The sequence below is a fragment of the Acomys minous genome (assembly GCF_964271855.1).
Source record: "Acomys minous genome assembly, chromosome: 7".
Classification (NCBI taxonomy): Eukaryota; Metazoa; Chordata; class Mammalia; order Rodentia; family Muridae; genus Acomys; species Acomys minous.
In genome coordinates, this window is record NC_140488.1 from 33908948 (window position 1) to 33931722 (window position 22775).

At 40.4% G+C, this 22775-nt stretch overlaps 1 protein-coding gene and 1 pseudogene across 2 annotated transcripts in view; one reads left to right on the forward strand and one right to left on the reverse strand.

Moving 5' to 3' along the window:
• ATP1B4 (ATPase Na+/K+ transporting family member beta 4) overlaps positions 1–22775 on the reverse strand; it is a 123431-nt gene that overhangs the window by 21263 nt on the left and 79393 nt on the right. The window lies entirely within an intron of this gene.
• On the forward strand, positions 10817–12322 carry LOC311601968 (arylsulfatase K-like; annotated as a pseudogene). Its single transcript has 2 exons — positions 10817–11322; positions 11711–12322. The product of its transcript is annotated as an arylsulfatase K-like (transcript).

Sequence of the window (22775 nt, forward strand, 5' to 3'; positions counted from 1 at the left end):
CTAAACTTGGATGATACTTTATATGTACACACTATTCAATAGTACATATGCTAAAATTGGGATGCTGTTCTATATGTGTGTGTCTGTGTCTGTGTCCAGCTATAAGGGAGACATTGCAGACAGGTGCAGACATGTTGCCCTGACACCTCTGTTACAAAGAAATGGGTGGCCCGCAATTAAATGTCCAATGAAGCCCCACATTACATATAGTCCTTTGGGGCAGAAGAATCTTTGGATTGTTTGTGTGTGTGTTTCTGTGTATGTGTATGTTTCTGTGTGTATATGTGTAGCTGTATATTTGTATGAATGTGTTTGCATACTTTGTGTGTGTGTGTGTGTGTGTGTGTGTGTGAGTGTGCTGGTATATATGTGAGTTTGTGTGCATTTGTGTATGTGTGTGTGTGTGCTGGTTCATATTTGCATGTATGTGTGTTGGTGTATTTGTGTGTGTATGTACATTTGTATGCTTTGGTACTTATTTGTGTGTATGTGTGTGTGTTTGTACGTGAGTTAATATATACTTGTGTTTATGTATGTGCTAGTGTCTATGTGTGTACATCTGTATTTGTATGTGTTCCACTGCTGAGTTTTCTGTGCATTCTCAAGCAGGAATTGGCAGACTAAGAAGGAAGCTATGAACCACACTCATCTGGCATACATTGCAAGGCTTCTTTCCTGTCTACAGAGGATGGAGGGTGCAGGGTGAGTGTGAGAGATCTCCTGAAAGTAGTTGTATTTTAAGAGGAAAGTTTTTCCTTTAACAGGCAAGAGAGATGAGAGAGAGAGAGAGAGAGAGAGAGAGAGAGAGAGAGAGAGAGAGAGAGAGAGAGAGCGAGAGAGCGCTGTGAGCCTAAGGAGAGCCAGTCAAACATACCAGGAATAGAAGGGGCAGTTAGGCAACACTGGGCTTTCTGACAAAATCCTGCAAACCTGTTTATAACCAAGCAGCTGCATTTCACCACACTGAGGGCAGTGACATCCATCCAACATGAACTCACTTACTCTAGATGCAGCAAGGCACTCGTCAGAAATCACAGGGGCTCTCAGCTGCCTCTTAAATCAAAGTCAGACTCATAAGCAAGATCTAAAGGTCTCTCCATCAGCAGCCATGTTCAGTTATTCATTTGCTGTAAGACCACAAGAATGTCAATTGATTTCTCAGTGGCATCATCTGTCAAGCCCCCTTGAAAGCCCAGTGTCCCTGCTACCTCATTCTCAGCACTGTTGTGAACCTAGCCCTCTTGAAAAGAAACTGGTAAGGGTTTTCTGAAGTCAGGCAGAATTCTTTATGAAGAAGTATACTGTACTATGTAAACATGGATTCTAGAATTAAAACTGGGCTTTAATATAGTATCCACTTTTTTTCAGTACTGGACATCAAATCCAGGGCATTGCGTATGCTGTAAAGTGCTCTGCCTCTAAGCTATATTCTCAACCCTTTTGAAGACGGGCTTGCTATGATCCTCCTGCCTCTGTCTCCCGAATTATAAGATTATTGAAAGTGCTACAATGCCTGAACAGTTTCCCCTCTGTTCTGTGTATCTGTCTATCTGTTTGTCTGTGTGTCTGTCTGCCTGCCTCCCATCCATCCATCTCTCCCCCCCTCTCTCTGTGTGTTTGTTATTATCAATACAGCAATTGGATCCATGGATTCTAAAATTATCAGTGAAAACCTTCAGGGCAAACCTGTTTTCAGTTTACAGTGCTTTTTTTTTCTTTTTAGAGCAAATTTATATTTCAGTCTCTAAGTATTACTCCAAAGATTACTTGTTGTTTTCAAAGAAAATACACTTTTACAGTGAAGACTTTTTGAAAATATGCATCTTAGCTAAGTCATCAAATTCACCACAGCTAAAAACAGGGTCATTGTAAATGCCATATGAACATCTTACTGATGTAGGTGTCTTAGCTCAGGTTACTATTGCTGTGATGAAACACAGTGGACAAAAGCAAGCTGGGGAGGAAAGGGATTATTTGGCTTACACTTCCACATCACTGTTCATCAATGAAGGAAGTCAGGACAGGAAATCAAACAGGCCAGGAACCTGGATGTAGGAGTTAATACAGAGGCCCCTAGAGGGATACTGCTTACTGGCTTTCTTCTCATGACTTGCTCAGCCAGCTTGCTTTCTCATAGAACCCAGAACCACCACTCCAGGGGTGGCACCATCCACAATGGGCTGGGACCACCCCCAGCAATCATTAATTTAAAAATGTCCTAGATCTGGATTTTATGGAGGGATTTTCTCAGTTGAGGTTCCCTCATTTCATTTAACTCTAGCCTGTGTCCAATTGACATGAACTGAGCCAACACAAGCAGGGCATCAGATAACATTCATTCTGTAGGATCTTTGCTCTAAATATTAATCTGAATGTGATCATGAGGAAAACATCAAAAATACAGATGGTTTATGAGACCCTTTTTCTGGACTTTCCAAAAATATTAGTATTAATAGAGGAGAAAAAAAGAATCTTTTTTCAGAGTCTAGATTAAAGAAGACTTAAAAGGACAAGGAAGTGAAATCCATAGCTCTTGATTGAATTCTGTCAACATAAACGACTAGAACAGTTTGGAGGAATTTTAGAATATTGAATTGATGTTATTTTAGTCTATTGAAATGTTGACTTTCATGGATATGATCATCCTATCTGGCTGTGCAAAATAAGGGGAGGATTCTCTTATTCTTAGGGGATATTAAGAGTATTTAATTGTGAATTCTATGATTGCAATTCTATAATGCTGTAGCATATATGCATTACCTGTATTTGTTTATAAAAGAATGCACATATGCAAATTTCAGATGTTAACAATTTACAGATGAAAGGTATGTTGGTATTTATCAAGGTTACTTTCAGTTTGTAACATATTTTCCAAATAACAGTTTGGGACTAAATATTAATACCTCCCCCACTTCACCTAATGTGCACCTTCTCATATTCCACCAGGTACCCGGATTTTACATGATATACCCCCAGTATCCTAGTATTGAAGTTAAGGAAACAGGAAATCAAGAAAAGCCTCTAGGGTTGGAGCAAGCTTCTACCTACTGAGTAGAAAACGGGGAAAAGGCTTTCTAGAGATAGGCAATAACTCAAAGAAAACAGATGAGTCTCAACTTCAGCGTGCACAAAAATAAGTGAAGAGCATGTTAATCAGTGCTGTTTCCCCAACCCCAGGCCCCAAATTCTGTAGGTCTGAGGTATAGGCACAGAAACCTGAAGGCTTAATAAACCCTAAGATGAATGTGATGCAGAGGGTCACATAGCATGCTTTGGGAAACATTGGCACACAGAGGTGCTTATTCCACATAAATAACTGTTTTTGACTCTTTCCTGTTCAGTTGACTTTCTACTTGGTTAGTTTTGCCTAAGGCTGACTTGAACCTCCAGAGGGAAGTCCTCTATACTGGACCTGTCAGTTATGATACCATGTCCAGTACTTTGCTCATTCTCACCTGCTCAGGAAGGCAAATTCAACTAGTTGTAGACATTGGCTTCAATATTTTCTTGGGAAAATGCTACACATTTAAAGCAAATGGTGACAAATACCCATTATCTATAAATGGTTAACATTTGACAGTTACATGTATGCTTTCTGTTATAGACATATATAGGTAATACACACACACAGAGACACAGAGACACAGAGACACAGACACACACACACACACACACACACACACACACACACACACACACACATATATATATATATATATATATATATATATATATATATATATATATTTGGTGACAGAATTTGACTATGTCAGGAATTAGCCACACAACTGGATAACAGATAAAGATACACAGAAGACCATACCCATACCCATTTGGACAGATAGTAGCAAGCTAAGAGAATCAGAGTAAAACCTTGTGGAATTATTTCTATGTTTATGTTTTTCCAGTCAATGGAGAGAAGAGAAAATTAAAAGAAGGAAACAGGAATATTACATTTGAGAAAAAGAGGGGCTGAGAATATAATTCAGTTGGTAGAATCCTAGCCTGACACACACGTGTGGAAAACGGCATCATTCTGCCTAGAGATAGTTTGGGATCTCTGTGGCTTCCTAAGATACATGTATGCTCCCTCATAACTTTTATTTTCTTTGTGGTATCCTAAGAGAACCTCTGTTATCTATGAAAAAAGTATTAAATTACTGCACTCTCCATGAAGTTACCAGTTCTTAAAGAATTCCTAGCTTCTGTTTGTTTGGGCTTTTCGTGCTGTGTTTCTCTGTGTCTCTGTCTCTCTGTGTCTCTGTCTGTCTGTCTGTCTCTGTCTCTGTCTCTCTGTTTCTGTCTATGTCTCTGTCTCTCTCTCTGTGTCTCTGTCTCTGTCTCTGTGTCTCTGTCTCTGTCTGTCTGTCTGTCTGTCTGTCTGTCTGTCTGTCTGTCTCTCTCTCTCTCTCTCTCTCTCTCTCTCTCTCTCTCTCTCTCTCTCTCTGTGTGTGTGTGTGTGTGTGTGTGTGTGTGTTGGGAACTGAACCCAGGGCCTTGTGCTTCCTAGGTAAACACTCTACCACTGAGTTCATCCCCTGCTCTTACAGAATTCCTAATTCTCAGACCATGAAAAATAAAAGGATTTCTATGACATGTTACTGCCCACCAGAGGAATTGGCAGGGCAGAAAAAAGCAATTTTCTTTTCTCTTGCATCTTCAGGCAGGCACACAAGTCAAGATAAGGAACCCAGAGCCAACTAGTTCAAGACCCTCCTACTGTACAGATCAGTAGTCCTCAGCCTGTGGGTAGAAACCTTTTGAGAGTTGAACAACCCTTTCACAGGGGTCACCTATGATCATCAGAAAACACCGAGAGTTTTCATTATGGTTCATAAAGTAACAAGACTACAGATGTGAAGTAGCAATGAAAATAATGTTATGGTTGGGGTCGCCACAACCATGAGGAACTGGATTTAAAAGTTAGGAAGGCTGAGAACCACTGATGTACAACATGCTTGTGACCCGAGGGCCTACCTTTCCTGTCTCTATCCTCCATGCTTCTTTTAGAGTGGAGGAAACCTTCTTCCCTCTCTGAACTTATTTCTTCCCACCACCTCCTCTGGCTTCAACTCAAGCAGAACCCAGCCTAGAGAACTGATTTCCCTAATGACCCGATTATCCTCTGCATGCGGTGTCAGTGGCTGCTGAGGAGTTCAAGGCTAGGAAAGCCTCCCTAATCCCCTCATTTTTGCAGTACACCAGTCCTACTACAACCCCAGGGTCTCTTTGACCCCACTTTTCTGTAAGGAAACATGGCATGGAAGAGAATTGGTTCATCTTGCTCTTGGTTTCTGGGTTTCTGTCTTCTGGACAGCATGGCCAGATTCTGTCAGAGTCAAAGAATTTGTCCTTTAGGCTCTTGTCCTCCACCTCCTTGGAACTCCCCTCTGAATTGCCAACATCCAGGGTAGAGAAAGGAATTTCTACCACAGGGCTGCTCTAAATGTGTGTAATGTTGGCCCAGTCACTTAATCTCTTCAGGCCTCGGTGGTGTCCTCAGAGGGCTGTTGGGAGGGTGGCGTGCAATCATTGTGATGAAAATTCTAAACAAATCACCAGGCCGTCTGCTGGAACAGTCCTTAGGGAACATGATAAATGCAAATGGCCTCGTTTCTCCACGGTCTCCTGTTTCCTCTCTCTCTCTCCAGCCCCAGGATGGCAGCTGTTTCTCTAGCTATAGTGAACAAAGAGAATGGATTGTCTACCACCTCAGCGTCACTGGAGAGAAAAAGAGATTGTAAACAATCAGAGGAAGGGACCTAAATGAACAATGGGGATGCTTGGAACACCTGAGATCGGAAAGAGTTCCTGAAACTGCTTTGCCCGACTAATTTAAGGCTTCAAAATCAGTGGGGGAAATGTAACCTTGCAATCCTACTACTCAGGTGGCCCAGAACAGATGAACAAAGCCTTCTAAGTGTTTTTTAATGTACGCCTTGGCCAGCACCCCTCAAACTGCTAAAGCTAGCTATTTACTTCTGGTGTCTAAGGGGTTCCAGTTGTATCCTCTGGGGATTCTTCCCACTCATATAACTCCACCTGGCAAAATCCCGACTCTCACAAGAACCGTAGCCCCACAAAAAAGCATGACTAAACAGGAAAAACATCAGACACCTTAAACTTGTTCTCGGAGGAGGGATCACCCGCTGCTCAGACTTCAAAACTAGTGTCAGGTCTAGTGGCCCATAGATTCGAGGGAAAGCTCAGGGTAGAGCACCGTCAGATGCAACACCAAACCCCTGAAGCAACACCACCCTGGGAAAAGTATGTGAATTCCAGGGCGAAAGAACTTCTGGTGCGATTCTTTTACATTCCACCGTGTGACAGAGAAGAGTTGTAAAGATGATGAGATTTCTTAATAGGACTCGCATGCTAACAAGGTAGCTTGTCACATTTCCCCAGATGACGGCAGAAGACATGAAACTCCTAACTTAATATCCTGAGAGATAAGGAACTCTTTCTCATAGCAGTGGTACTGGCCAGAATATAAACATTGCCTTTGATTAATATCCCTTGCCCTTAAGTTACTCAAAGAGGAAATATCTGAACATACGGGATTTCTTCCTCCTTCCCTCCCTCCCTCCCTCCCTCCCTCCCTCCCTCCCTTCCTTCCTTTCTTGTTTTTTTTTTTTTAGATGAGGTTTCTCTTTGTAACTTTGGCTGCCGTGGGACTCACTCTGTAGACCAGGCTGGCCTCAAACTCACAGAGATCTGCCTGCCTCTGCCTCCTAAGTGCTAGGATTACAGGCACGTGCCAGTACTGCCCAGCCTGAACACACTGGGCGTTGTATTACAGGAAAGCAACACTGAGCTAAATAAACCCAAGCCTGTTATGAAGGGCAGTAAGTATGCCTGACTTAATCTTGCTCCAGTGGGAAACTATCTTCTAACGCCATCCACATAGACTTGACAAAGCACACTGGAACAGTGTCATCCAGGATGACTTCTCATAAGTTGTTTAGAAACACACAAAACCAGTGGAAGATGGTCACACGAGAGTCATCATGAGCATGTTTAACTATTCTCTTTACTCTCAATTCTTCTTTATCTCTATAGCATGTATCATCATGGTACTCATCTCTGAAATCATGAAGGTGAAATTAATTCATACATGTTAAAGTAAGTACTAGGCACTCAGGACATGCTCAACAATTGTTGGTGTTCTATTCCCACCCTCACTTTCTCACCACAATTACTACAAGGTTCCACGTTTCCCAACAAAGACATCAATTTATTTTTCACCATCACTCTTCACTTACTTGCTACTTTGCATCTACACCCTGCCAGAATCTAGTCTAGTTTAATTAATGTGTTAAGTAATGAACCTGTCCACCTATAAACTAAATGTAGAGAATGAAAAAGGACAGGATCATCACTCCTATGATATTTGCTCTTTAATTTGGGGTACAAACAAGTAAATCACATGAAATTATTATTTATCAGGAAAGCAGGACATTTAGGACTAGAAGGCTGTCCCTATCCTTATTTTACTTTTTGCTTTTTTTTTTTTTACTAATTTTATTTTTACTAATTTTACTAATTTGATATGTAGTGCCCCACAGAGAGTAAGGCACATCTCTCATCACTTTTCCTTGATGGAGTCAAACCACTCCTGGGCCTTAACTAGATGAAAGGTCAATCTAAACTTGTAGGGCAGCTGAGATGCAACACACTGTCCAAGGAGCGGAGTCCTATTTCTTTTTAACACAGGCAGCAACACTGGTGATAGAAATGAAGGTCAAGAAAATAAGGCTTCTGGAATCTGCTAACGTCTTTAAAGAACAGATCCCAGGAGACTTGAGAACAGCCATTTTCTCTTTTTCTCTTTTGACTTTTTCTCTCTTTTCTTTTTTCTCCTTTTCTTCTTTTGACAAGATCTCACTACATAGCTCAGGTTGGCCTCAAATTGTAATTCTCCTGCCCTGACTTAATCTCCCAAGTGCTGGGATTTTTCAGGCCTGTGCTCCCACACCTGGCTTAGCAGAGGTATTCTTTCAAACAACAACCTATCAATGGGGTGTTTGAAAACCAAGCTTTTGTCTTTTATTCTTGAGGAAGCTATTCAGCATTCTCGCTTTTTTAAAAGAGAGATTTTTATATTGCTCAGGCTGGCCTTGAACTCACAGCCCCCCTTCCTCCGCTTCATAAGTGCTGGCTTTACAAGCTTGTGCTACCATGCCTAGCTAGTGTCCTCATTTTTCACAGTTTATTAGCCACACAAGAATTCCTCTCATAAAAAACTCAGCCTCACTCCTGATGGAAAGGGTTGTACACTCTGAGTTGCTAGGACGGTCACTAGTCTGTTTCTGTACTACCTTCTCCCCAGTGAATGTTTTCTCTCTTAGGTCAGGGTATAAGGACTTTAAGGAAGAAGTATACCTTACAAATCCCTTATAACGTCTGCTCCTCCCATCCTCAGCCAAGCTTGTACTTACACAATGATTTAAAAAAAAACCCTGTTCCTTAAAAAATTATGGCTAAAAAAAGAGAAAGAAATGATGCTGTGAAGTGGCGTTTACAAGCAGAATCGTGGTTCTTTTATTTATAAAAATTCCCAGACTTCTTTGGTCAGTCACCCTTATGGTATCAACCGAAACACTTTCCTCCAAGTAATTCCTGAGCCCAGACAGATTGGTTTCCCTCTCTTCACAGATAGAAAGGCAAGTGTTAAATTGGGCCAATCACATGCTAGTACAGTACTGCTAGGAATAGCAGCAAGGAAACAGTATCCCGGACTCCCGCTTTAATCATTAGCTTGTCTTCTTTCTTCATCTAATCCCCTTGATCCCGAGTCAGGAAACTTTCCAAGTGTGATGTCAAAACTTCTTCTGAGCTTCATGCTGGGAGATGAGTAGAAGGCAGGTGCTGATTGACTTCTAGCAAGGGGTGGGAGAGGAGCAGTTATTCCCCCCCCAGGTATTGTGACTTTGGGGGTCAAGGGGAAAGGTGACTTTTTAGCAAGATTTGCATCTGAAGGAGTCCTCAAATATAGTAACAAAGGGACCTTTAAAGGTAGGGGAAAGGAAGGAAGCTATGATAACAGAAATTAGCCTGCTTACTAAATCTTACATTCAGTTGTTGGGATTGGAAAGAGAGTTTTGGGGGAAGTCAATAGTTCCTAACTTGATCCTATATAAGAATGGTATAATGCAGAAAGACATAGGCTTGGAATAAGACATTGAATTTGGATGGAGACATCTCAGTATACATAACTAGGTCCAAATTTAACCTACCAACTCCTACCAAAAAGAAAGAACCTGGCTAGGCATGATGACACAGACCTTCAATCTCAACACTTGGAAGACAGAGATAGTCAGATTTCAAGGCCAACCTGGTCTACATAGCAAGTTCCTGGCAGCCAAGGCTATAGAGAGACTCGGTCTCAAAAAACAGACAAACAAACAAACAAACAAACAAACAAACCAAAACAAAACAAAAACCCAAAAGAACCTGAATGCACAATCGCTACAATACCTTCTCAGACATTTATCCATTCACAAAATGTGGAAGAAATGCACTTAACAACCTTCTTTCAGTGCTGGGGACCGATGCCTGGTCACACGCATACTATGCCAAATTTTGCTACCTGCAACCTTGATAAAATACATTTTAATTGGCTTCATCCAGAGCAGTTTTGGATCACAGAGGAATGGCACACAAAGTAAAGACGACTCTCAAACATTCCCTGCTCCCTTCCAACGCCCCCCCCCATTACCCACATCCTTCATCAGAGCAGAACACTTAGGACAGCTGATGAGCCTGCGTGGACACATAGCTCACTCACGGCGCATAGTCTACATTAGGATTGGCTCTGTGGGACAAATGCCCATTATTACAGCACCATTCAAAAACCCTCTGCATTCTATGGTTCACTCACTCTTCTTTCCTAACACTTAGCAACCATAGACATTTTTGTGGTATCTAGTTTTACCTTTTTTTTTTTACAGTATTATATAATTAGAACCATACAGTATGTAGCTTTTTCTTATTTTTTTTTTTAGCTTTTTCTTATTGTCCAAAAGATAGATATTTGTCAGTATAACTATATTTTTATATCCATAGTCATAGGAGATACTGTTCAATATAGGACTATCATTTGTACTTCACTGTAAATAATTTAATAAATATCCAAAAATGATTTTGATAGTGTGAATGTGCTAACTCTATAGCAGCAATAAGAAAATAAAAGTATACAGAAGTTTTAAAAGCTACAGTGTTGCATTTAAAATATACTTAAGGTAAAAATATCAGTAGAGGAATAATACAGGAACAGAGGAGACAGACTTGGTACATATAGAAAACAAGAAAAAGACAGACATGAATCTAACTACACCAGTAATGACATTGAAGCTGGGTGTGGTGGCACATGCCTAGAATCGCAGCACTTGGGAAGCTAAAACAGGACAGCTTGGGCTGCAGGCAGAGATCGTATCGGGAGGAAGGGGTCCAGGCGGAGTAGGAGTGATATAGAAGAGGGATCTATGAATGCTTGTGAGAGTAATACATTATATACACATGTAAAATTATTAAGGAATAAAGTACTTTTTAAATAAACAAAGAAGAACAAAGTAGATTTTTAAGAAAAAATACTAGAACGTAAATGAAACATTGTGTAATGAGAAAAGTCCCACCCCACTGTAGTATAAGGAAACCACACTAAAATATCAGGGCCCTAGGCCTCCTCACCCCGAACAGCAATACAGAAGAGAAACGACCAGTGGCTGCCTCGAGATACTTCTGGACACTTGTCTTCTCTGCTGTTGCTTTAAGTGCCCGTGCTTGGTACAATGGCCCAAAGACTCAAGAGCGGAGGATGAGAGTGGCCAAGGCATCTAACGTGGTGCTGGTTGCCAATGACTTCTTTGATGGAAGACTAATGTTTCACCCCAGGAAGTCAAATAATAAACTTCTCTTCATGGACTTCATGAAAGTACACAGCGCCTCCTTTCTGAATGTCTACACAAACTCCTGTTGCCTATCGCATGCAGCAGTGTGGAGTGGCCTCGTCAGGGTTTCTATCCAAATTACACAATGTGGATGGATGTCATGGAGAAGCATGCCTGTCAGACATGCTCCTTTGCGAAACTAGACTATACTTTGGGTCATCACTGCATCAGTGATTATGTGGAAGCATGAACAAGAGATGCTGCATTATGGCTGAGTCCTATGGTTACTGTTATCTCCAATAAAAATAAAAGGAAGTGATGGAAGGGAACTGGAAAATACAGTGAGCAGCTGTCTAAGACAGGATGCTGTTAGTTACACTAAACCATTTGTCCTTTACGTGGGGTTCAATTTACCACACCCCTTTCCTTCACTGTAGTGGATCTAAATACGTTTTTGTTTTGATCCCAAGTGTGGGATGTGAAACAGACTTATATGAGGGTGTGTGGTATTTGTCTGCTGGAAACAGACTTCTGAGAGAATGCATGATGTTTGTCCACTAGAAGAGGACCTGCCTCTTGCAGGGACATGGTCTTTGCCAACTGATAAACATCCTATTATACATGCCCCAAACCAGAGGCTTGGCTTTTTGGTTTTGTTATCACTTCCCATCATTTGGCTGTTCATTGCTACACTTCAAGACATTCCTAGAGAGAAACCTCTTTTGTCTCCTATCTAGGGTAGGTGCATTGGAAGGGAGGTATAAGCATTACATAATCTCAAACAAAGTAGATTTGAAAAAGTTCAAAGCCTATGCTTCACCATTGCCAGGAGAAAACTTTGGCTCTTCAACATTTCACACAACTCTTTATTGGCTTGAAAAAAGTAGCTTGTGATGCCATTAAAATACCAAAGGAGTTGCCTTTGTCAGAAATGTGTTCTGTGGATTATTGTTCTCCCTATTCAAAAAAAATGCACTCAGAAGTTTACTGAAAAGGAAATTAAGAATATTAGGGCATTTTGTACAGTATTTGTGTTGAGATAGATGCCATGGTAACTGGAATTATTTTGGCTCTTCACAGGTTTCTTCTTTCGGAAAACTATTGTTATGTATACAGAGATGGCCATGGAGCACTGGCAGTTTTATAAAATGAGTGTGTATGAAACTATTGCCCATGTTCCAATTTTGATGATGAACCATCCTACAAGTATCAAGTGTGGTTTATTTCGGGGGATATTTACCCTGCTATGTTTGACATTATTGCTGGGATTCTTCTGCCTCAGAGCAAGATACTTTTTGCTGCCACTGTCATCAGAATCATCTGCAAATGAACATATACACAGAAACTTCCGTCTGCCTTGGATTCTGAGTGAATTTAATGGGTTCAAGTGTAAATGCATCTCCCTCCATGTTGGGAATTGGCATGTACATTGAGGAGTGCATAGCCTAGTCTCATGGTGCTTTGATGGGGTCCCAACAACTTGGTCTTTCCTCAGATCCAGATGAACAAATATTGCTCCAGAAATTACTTACTCTATGAACCAGAAACTTCATTCTATTATAAACTGCCCTGAAGTGCCTACTTCTGTCCATCAATACAATAGAGAGCAGTTTATTATGTGGAAACAAAGTGTAGGACAAGGCATGGTGACACATGCCTTTAATCCCAGAACTCGGGAGACAGAGGAAGGCAGATCCCTGTGAGTTCGAGGCCAGCCTGGTCTACAGAGTGAGTTCCAGAACAGCCAAGACCACAAAGAGAAACCTTGTCTAGAAAAAGAAAGACATTATTCAAATGTTGTGGCATACCTTATGTGGCATCAAGGGCAACCCAAAGAACCAAAAAAGCATGAAAACACAATCCACCAGTGGCTCAAAACTCACTCTTCTCCAGTAGCAGTGGACAATAACAAACACTGTTCTTGAACTGTGGATAAATATGTTTGTGCAGATTAAACTGAAACAGCATTTGTAGTTACTAATTTTACTTTTAAAAAATATGTACTGTAAACTTCATCCAATAGCTCAGTTGGGGGAACGGGGACTGGAGGTTGAGGTACTGAGGCCAATGATTACATAACTACACATTTTCAAAAATGATTACTACTAATGCTTTATTGTTGCAGATATCTGACAGTGTAATAGTGGAGGTTTTCCTGGATAATACAGAATGTGAAATTTTTAGTAATTGCTGGTTATTATTTTTAAACCATGATGTTTCATGACTTCCTTGTATTTGGTTGTATTTGATGTAGTAAAACTATTGGTGAAGCAGAAATCCTAGATGTAGCTGACTTCAATACTTTAAAAAGATAGATAGCTGACTGAGTCAACTCTGAGACATCGGCAGCAGGAAGCCCAAACTCAAGGATGTGCCTACCTCTGCCTCCCATGTGCTGGGATTAAAGACACACACACACACAACCGTGCCTGCCTATAGGCAATTCTTAGGTTCTAGGAATCAAACCCGGGTCCTCTGTAAGAGAGTCAGTGCTTTTAACACTTGTTCCCTCTCTCCAGTCCTATCACTGACCTTAAAATGGCATGCCATCTCCTCTCTATTTTGCTCCAGTGCCAAATCTGTCATGATGTATCAAGTGTCCATATTATAGGAATTTGGTTGGAGCCATTCTATTTTGCTCCTTCTCTTCGTTTAACTTTGCCAATGTTATACTCTCTTGTGGCTTATTATTATTATCCTGTGGCTTTACAACAAGGCTCATATCTTGAGCTGAGGAGATGGCTCAGTAATTAGAATGCCTGCTGTACAGGTACGAGGACCAGAGTGAGGAGCAGGTAGGAAGTTGGGCAAGGTGGTGCACATATGTAATTCTAGTGCTGGGAAGTGGGGAATGGAAGGCGATAGGAGGATCTTTCAAGTCATTGGCCAGCCAGCATAACCATTGGGTGAGCCTCCAGGTTCAGGGAAAGTCCCTGCATACACACACACACACACACACACACACACACACACACACACACACACACACATCCACTCTCTCACACATATGAACAGGCATGCATACATGAACACATGCATAGATAAATAAGACTCATATTTGGGAAAGCAAATCTTTTATTTTCTGCTTCTTCAAAAGCGTCTTAACTAACCCCTGTTTTCACGTGTATTGTGAGATTAGTTTTTTGGCCAAAACACCTGTATGTAACCTACATTGAAAATGACTGGGTGGAAATAACAAAATCACCAGGAGCAGTTTTCATTTAATGTGAAATATGCTTAACTTATTCCTTCAAGTTGTGAATATGAACTTATTTCATAGTCTGAATTTTATAGACTAAAAGTAAGTTTGAAGTTTTTGCTTTGCTTTGTTTTGTGGTGCAAAGGGTGGAGCCCAGGCCTTTCACAATCCTGGGTAAACATCCAATCACTGAGCTACATCCCAATCTGAATGTGACCAACTTATGGAAGTATCGTCTGTGCATGCTGGTGTCCTTGGAGGGGCGCTGAGGAGAGCAGCCTTGTTATGGTGAAAATAAATGTAAGGGTTGGGGAAAAAAAATCAATGTTAGGGTTAAAATGGAACATTTAGGAAGCAAAATAAGGCTTGCTTCTGGCCATGAGATAGCCAAGCGGACCAGGTAAAAGACAGGGCTCTGGGCAAAACAACAAAGCTGTTGTGGGCGAGTTCTGCCCAGGTCCCCAGGACAGCTTCCTGGGAAGCGTGTAGGAGGCGTTTGCTGCCTTTATCCCTAGAAAACGCAACTTTGTGCCGTAGTCTTGCATCTAATGTATCTAACAGATTGAATGCATTATAACAGACTGAATTGTGGGTAAAGATGGCTTCTAAGAAAGCTCCTGCCTATTCCAGGAAGGAGAGCACTCCACATTGCCCCAAGGGTGGCCACGGGGAGGAGAGAATGATTGGTTACTACTAATGACTCCAGATAGGAGAGGCAGCCTGTGCCATTGCTCGGCTGCCTTGCTGCTCCCTCTACCCTGGAGGGTGTGTTTACTCCCTGCTTTTATTTTCTTTCTTTTGCCTGCTGCAACAAACCTTGGTTACTTGCTTGCTTTACCTGATCTCTAGCCTGAATTCTTCTTTAGAAGCTGGAATACTCAAAGTGCTGCGGTTGCGATTCGAGGGAATGTGAGAGAAGGTGTCTTTCCTTGTCCTTTTCTATTTTAGTCCTGTTTATCCTCCCAGTTTCCTTTGTCACGCTCCCCGGACCTCCTCCCACACTGCTTTCCAACCACCTCAAACTTCTCGCCGTTCTCTTCTCGAGACAAGGGCTTTCACGTGCCATTTTCGACGCTCTTTGCTGTGTTCCGTATTTACTGTTCTTCTATGTCTCTCGCGGTGCTACTTGAGTTCTCCAAGATTCTTTTTTTAATAAAAGGATCCATTAATTTTAACTTTATGGGGATGAGTATTTTGCTTGCACACATGTCTGCATCTGAGGACACCAGAAGACGATGATGAATGCTCTGGAGCTAGAATCACAGACTGTTGTAGAGGTCAAAGCGGCGTCCTCTGGAAGAGCAGTGTGTGCTCTTAACTACATTTCTCCGGCCCCTTCTCAAGAGGCTTGTAGGTGGCGCACACCTTTAATCACAGCACTCGGGAGGCAGAGGCAGGCGGATCGCTGTGAGTTCGAGGCCAGCCTGGTCTACAAAGAGAGTCCAGGACAGCCAAGGCTACACAGAGAGACCCTGTCTCAAAAAACAAAACAAAACACAAACAAACAAACAAGAGTCTTGTAGGCACAACTAGTCTCTCTGAGGATTTGCATTCGGGAACTCTTTGTTTTACATGTGGGGCAAGATCTGCTTATTCATTTACAAGTTTGCAGTCCACGTTACACTGTGAACCTACTAGGGATAAAAAAGTAAATACCCCATAGGTAACTAGCACATAGTAATCTACTCAAGCGGCTGGAAAGAAGACTCAGTGGTTAAGAACATGTGCTGTTCTTCCAGGGGACCTGCATTCAAGTCTCAGCACCAACATGAGTTGACTCACATCCACCTATAACCCCACCTCCTTGGGGGTCCAACACATCAGGTATCTTTGGGCACCTACAACTCATGTGCACACACCTACACAGACACATAATTAAATATGATTTTTAAAAATTGAAGTAAACTACTCAATAAATACTAAACTAATTTTAAATTTACCTCCTGTCCAAAAATATAATCAAAAGGTGGGGGGAGGGGAAGAATCAAGCAAGTACTGAGTCAATAACTGCTCCAGTGGTAAGGTTGACCACCAAGAACAAAATCGTGTGGTCTTTAGCATCTATTCCTAGAAAATGAATTGATGATATTAGGTGGTGGTGCTTTTGTAAAGCTATTAAATGAGACTTGAAAATGATAGAACTTTATAAAAACCGATAAAAGACTGCTCCAAAAGTGTGTGTCTGGGATTCAGAATACTGTGCATTGCTGCATAGAAATGTCTAAGATTTCATTTTACCCTATTTACCAAATTTAGCAACTTAGGCCATATGATTGTTTTGTAAATTTGTGGTATTGCATAGATATTAAAAAAAAAGAGACATTCTCTTAATGTCAGGACAATTATCAGACTGAGAAATGAACACTGATACAATAATATTATTCGATGTGCCAAATTCTTATTTAAAAGTAGGTTTCATCAGTGTTGAGCTAGTGGCATTTGTAAGAAAAGAAAAAAAATCTGGTCCAGGATTCAATCCAGGACTATACACAGTATTTAATTACTATAACCTTTTAGATTCCTTTAAATCTTTCACAGTTCCTCAATCTCTGTCTGGATGTGACTTTTTCAACAATTAAAGGTCTGCTATTTTTAGATTGTCTCTTAATTTGGGTATCTACTGATTCCTCATTATTAGATTTAGTTTATGCACTCGAGTGTCACAGAACTGCTGTTCTTTCTTTCTTTCTTACAGATGATTTATTTCTTTTCTGTGTATGGGTGGCTTTTTTTCATCATGCGTGCCTGTGCGCCACTTGCATACCCAGTGCCCGTAGAGTCCGGGTGAGGGAGTTGGAACCCCTGAAGCTGGACTTACAGATGGCTGTGAGTCCTCTTGTGGGTGCTAGGAACTGAACTCGGGTTCTCAACAAGAATAGCAAGTGCTCATAACGGCTAAGCCATCTTGCCAGCACTGGTGTTTCTGTATAGTGCATCGTACTGAAGACACATGGCACTGCTTTGTCCTTAGGTTCATAATTTTAACTTTGTTTATTTCCTTAATGTGTTCCCCAACAGAGGACTCCTTTTTTTCCACTGTAAAGTTATACAGTACATTGCAATCAATACACATAATTGCATAAAATAATTATTACATTGAAATAAATACATATTTATGGACTCATTGAGACTTATAATGGCACCTTTTCCCCCATAATTTCACCTGCTGCTTTCACCGACTGATTCATGATTCTTGCCTAAAACCAGTATTATTATGGTGGTTCCCATCATTCCTGTTACATTTACTAACTGATATTTTACATATAAAAGTATTTTTAAAACGTATTATAGTATGTATTTGTGAACAGTTGTTGTATATGGGTTATACGTTATTAGTATTGTCTATGCTGTTTGTGAATTTTTCATGTGTTTGGCCAGTTGGTATCATTTCAGATCAGCGTCTGTGTCCCTTTTACATTTATTTGTCATGTTTTCAGTAGCTTCTTATTTTCCAGTCTTGTAAGATATATATTTTGTTTTACCCTGGATCCAGCCATTTCTCCAAGTTTTCTGTTTTTTGTTTTTGTTTTTGTTTTACTTAAGGATGATTATCTAGATACCAAAATACAGGCATTAGATATGGTCATTGCTCTAGGGGCATTTTTGCTAACTAGGGCGTATTAGTTGTTATTATCAGTCACTTTATACAATCATAAATTCACATTGACCTCAGTGCTTCAGATCCCAAACAAAAGGCTACCTCCTACCCATTTTCCTTTCTGTTTTGTGGCTCCCTTTTCTGACACCAAGAAACCTGATGCTTGTTAACTCTCAAGTGTATTTGCAGCAACTTTCAGAGCTGTTGCACTATCAGTGCATAAAAATATACCTAGTAAGTACTATTTCTTACAATTCCTTTGTTTTTAACTTGGTGACATTCAGTCATAATAGTGTGTTAAAACATTGCTTTGTATAGTTTCTCTCTATGCATAATCCCCCGGATGATTATGTGACGTGTATGAAATATTGCTAGGTTCATTTTTCTGCTTATAGTCCATCTTAGGTTTCCATCTAACCTCTTGGTTTTGGATTTTTGTGTGTGTGTGTGTGTGTGTGAAACAACATTGCTTTGTATTCAGGAAATTTTGGTGCATATATTATCTTGTATTTCATTGTGTTGCTTCTGTACCGCAACATGTACAGTGTCGCTTTGGTTTGCTTTTTTAGATTCCCCAACACATTCAACAGCACGCATCCACTGTTTCTTCTAGTGACTGAGATCTTTCTTAAATCAGATTTTTTCCCTTAAAGTATAACCTTTTCAATTTTTTTTACTATGCTTGCTTATATGAAAGTATCATTATTTTCCCACTGTGCATGCAAAATAACTTTCCTGCTCATCAGTTTAAAGCTATCAGACTTTTATTAGCCCTTTGAGGAAATTCTTGCAGTGTCTTCTGACTTTCATTGTTGCTGTTGAGAAGTCTCCTGACAAACTCTTTCCTTTGTAGGGGCTGTGTCTTTTCTCTTTTACTGTCTTTTTAAAATTATTTTTATGACTATAGTTTTAGGTTAATATATTGTGAAGATAATGCAAAGATATACCTTGCCTAGTGTTGACAACTTCAGAATTGTTGAGGGACCACATTCAAAATATACCATTTGGGAACAAAGCAAAAATATCTTAAGTAGCTACACATATAAATAAAGATATACTGGCAAAAAGATAAAAAGAGCTTCAGGGAATCCAGAATTAAGGATAAACATTGATTCTGTTTTAATTCATGTCAGAAGGCTTCCAAGAGAAGGCTGGATTTGAGCAAAACTTGAAAAGACAAGTGAAATAGATGAACTATTGTCTGGTGGATGTAACAAATGCCCTGAAGTCTCTATCAATGAATGACCAATAGAGCAGCTGCTAGGCTAGATAGACACGTAATTTCTCACAAGCACTATACAATTCTAGCATTATAATTGTATGAGGTGTGCGGGGCGTACAGAGCAATTAAGGCTGGTTCTCTGTTCATAGTACGAGCAGAAGTAAGACATCTGCAAATCTTCCTTCATGCCATACTGAGAATGGTTTCTAGTAATAAGTCACAGAGAATCTGTTACCAACTTGAAGCCTTGTCGATGCATATACATTTGTATCTCAGCCAGTCTCAGAGCTAGTCCCATGTGGTGGGATTCGCAACATAAGTTACCTGCTTGTTCTGCAGTTTAAATTCTTCACATCCTGACCCAAGCCCCCTCCCTCATTACCTCCCAATCTCTCCCCCTCCCTCATCATCTTCTGATCCCACTCCCTCCCTGGAGAAAAGTGTATTTAAGAGAATGTTAAAAAAAAAAGAGAACGTATGAATTTCATCATAGTTGCATGATAACATGAACCTATACATCCAAGAAATGAAATGAACTCCAAATAGTATAAATTCAGCATTCCATGCCTAATTACATCATAACTAAACTACTGAAAGACAATAACGTTTGCAAGCAGAAAGGGAAAAGTAACTCACTACATATAGGAGCTTTTCAGCAAAATTAAAAGTTAATACATTTATTTATTTATTTATTTATTTAAGTGCTCTATCTATGTATGCCTGCATGCTGGAAGAGGGCATCAGATTCCAGTATACAGATGGTTGTTAGCCACCATGTAGTTTCTGGGATTTGAACTCAGGACCTCTGGAAGAGGCTCCTTAACCAGTACTCTTAACCACTGAGCCATCTCTCCAGCCCCCAAAATTAAAAGTTAAATTTCCCACTTTTTCTTCTAACCGACTTAGTGTCTCAGATCATGGAAACAGCCCAAGTGTCCCTCAGTAGAAGAATGGATAAAGAAACTGTGGTACATTTACACTATGGAATACTACTCAGCTATTAAAAACAAGGAATTCCAAAAATTTGTGGACAAATAGATGGAACTAGAAATGATCATAATGAGTGAGTTAATCCAGAAGCAGAAAGACTCAAATGGTATATACTCACTTATATCTGGACACTAGCTCAAGGGGCATGTCCCATGAAAGTCTTCACTTACCAGGAAAGTGGGACAGAGGGGAGGACATCGTATTGGGACTCTAGGTGAGAGAAGCGTGGGAGAATGGCAAAATAGAAGGATCCAGAATGTCCTAGAAACCTACAAGAAGAACATTATGATAGGCAGATTTGGGCCTAGGGGTCCCGCTCAAACTGTGGCTCCAGCCAAGGACAATACGTGCAGTAAACTTCGAACCTCTTCCCAGATCTAGCCAATGGACAGGACATTCTCCACAGTTGAGTGGAGAGTGGGGTCTGACTTTCACATAAACTCTGGTGCCCCATATCTGACCATGTCCCCTGGATAGGGAGACCTGGTGGCACTCAGAGGAAGGATAGCAGGCTACCAAGAAGAGACTTGATACCCTATGAGCATATAAAGGGGGAGGAAGTCCCCATCAGTCACAGTCATAGGGGAGGGGAGTAAGGGGAAAATGGGAGGGAGGGAGGAATGGGAGGATACAAGGGATGGGATATCCATTGAGATATAATAAAAATAAATTAGTAAAATAAAATTTAAAATAAATAAATAAAAAGTCAAATTTCATATGAGAATCTACAGAGGCCAGAAGGCAGTAAGATGGCATGAAATATATTCAAATTAAAATATTGTCACCTAAGAATTTTACATGTAAGCTGAAAGAGGTGGTACATCCCTAACATCCCAGCTACTTGGAGTCTAAAGCAGGAGAATTAGCAGTTCAAGGTCAGCCTGGGCAACATGGTGAAAGCAGTCTTACAAACTGAATTGCATATACAGTAAGACTATTCATTAAAATGAAAAAGAAGAATCTGAGTATGGTGGCAACATGGCTGTGATCCCAACCCCTGAGTAGCTGGGGTGAAGGAAGATATTATCTCAAAGAAAAAAAGGTAAAAGAAATTAAGAAATTTTGAGATTAACAAATAGGTATGTTGTCAGTAGATCTGCCATTTAAGTAATGAAAAAAAAAGGGACTATACTTGCTAAAATGAAAGGACACTATTAACTTAGATCCACATGAAAGAAAGAAAAAAAAAACAAAGCCAGTAGCTACGTAAGTGAGTGTACAGGACGTTTTCCCCTTTGAAATTTCTTATTTGGGTCATGTCTTCAATTCACTGGTAAAGAATGGATCCTCATAGGTTTATGGAGACAGTTGAACACGTGATGCTTGATATTGCTCAGATGAGATTGACAGTCAGTAAAAAATACAGACAACCTAAAGGAGGAGGACACTTTGTATCATGCAAGACCACAAGAAGTGGTACGTGATAACAAAGTGAACAGCAGGGTTTCCCGAAATCAGAACTTCCACTCCCATGGAAGGGAGTGATTAGCTTGTTCCAATAATTCCATGGGCTCTTCAAGGACTAATGGCTTCCACATAGGGATAAGCAAGAAGTGTGCTGTTTGTATAGCAAAGATTGGGGCTTGACTAGGGATTTCATCTGTGGAAGCATAGTGGAGAAGGGAATTTATGGTTAAACTACTTTATACCATTGGGAATTTTACCAGATGTCAAAGAAGTGCTGACTTTTAGGACTTGTGTCAAGATTGATGCCTTGATATTATCACACCAATTTAAAGTGGTGACAAGTGAGACTTGGGGAGGAGTAGAAGTGCCTTCCTAAGAAGTGAAGCAGCCACTTAATTAGGAGTACAAGGGTCACATGGGCATGGAAAACCATGAACATGACAGGTATCCCCAATATATAGCTAATATTAATAGCATTTGAAGGACTATATGGCCCTGATGCAGAAAATGCTGCCCCCTATGCAAGACGTTAGATTAATCAGTGCCTTTGGCAAAAGTGACGTTCAGTGGAGTCCATTTGTTACTTTTTAACTTAAGAGTTCTCCAAAGAGTGCATTAGGCTTTCAATTAAAACAGCTGCCCATGGGGGTGGGCGTTATGCTGAGTGCCTTCTTCAAGAGCACAGTATATTATTCTTTGAAAAGCAAATTGGTACTTTGCCTGCTTTCAGGGCCTGAAACTGCAAAAGGGAGAAGGACTATCTTGGCAAGTGCATTTACTGTGACCTTAGTTTATGCAGAGATACGTGTTACATTGATTTATATTTTGAGTATCTATAAAATAAGAGATTTCAAAAGTCCTTTATTCTAAAAGGAACAAATTTAAGGCAACAGTTCAAGAGATTATACAAAGTGTATATAGGATCGCTTGTTGGCCAGGGCATTCAATTGGCTGTCCAAAGTGTAACCAATTGTGCTAACTCTTGGTCACATTCTTTTCAGAGACATCTTGTCAAAGAGAAGAAAATAATAATGTTCCACTGAGCCTTATATTGTATGCTGGTGACATGCCATCCATAAAGTGAATGAATCCATGCATAGCCAAAGGCCTATGAAAAGGTTGACTTCTCTCAGTACCATGACAGCTAGTAAATGAAGAGGATGGGAAAGACCAATGTCTCCTGTAGATAGGACTTACTAGAGGGTCCAGATTTAGGTTCATTGTGAAGAAAGGAGGCCTCAGTAATGTTGCCTGCAAAAGATTATGTGCAATGGCAAGGCCTTGTAAAGGCATATTGTACCCTTTAAGAGGTGATGACAAACTACACTGAGAAGTTGTGGAAATAGACATTGGATATAACAACCTATAATAATATAGTATTTATACTGCTTGCTAATTGGATAGAGTCAATTCCAGTAATGTTGGCTATTGGGCATAAGGCCCTTAATGGACGTGACTTCTACTGAAGTG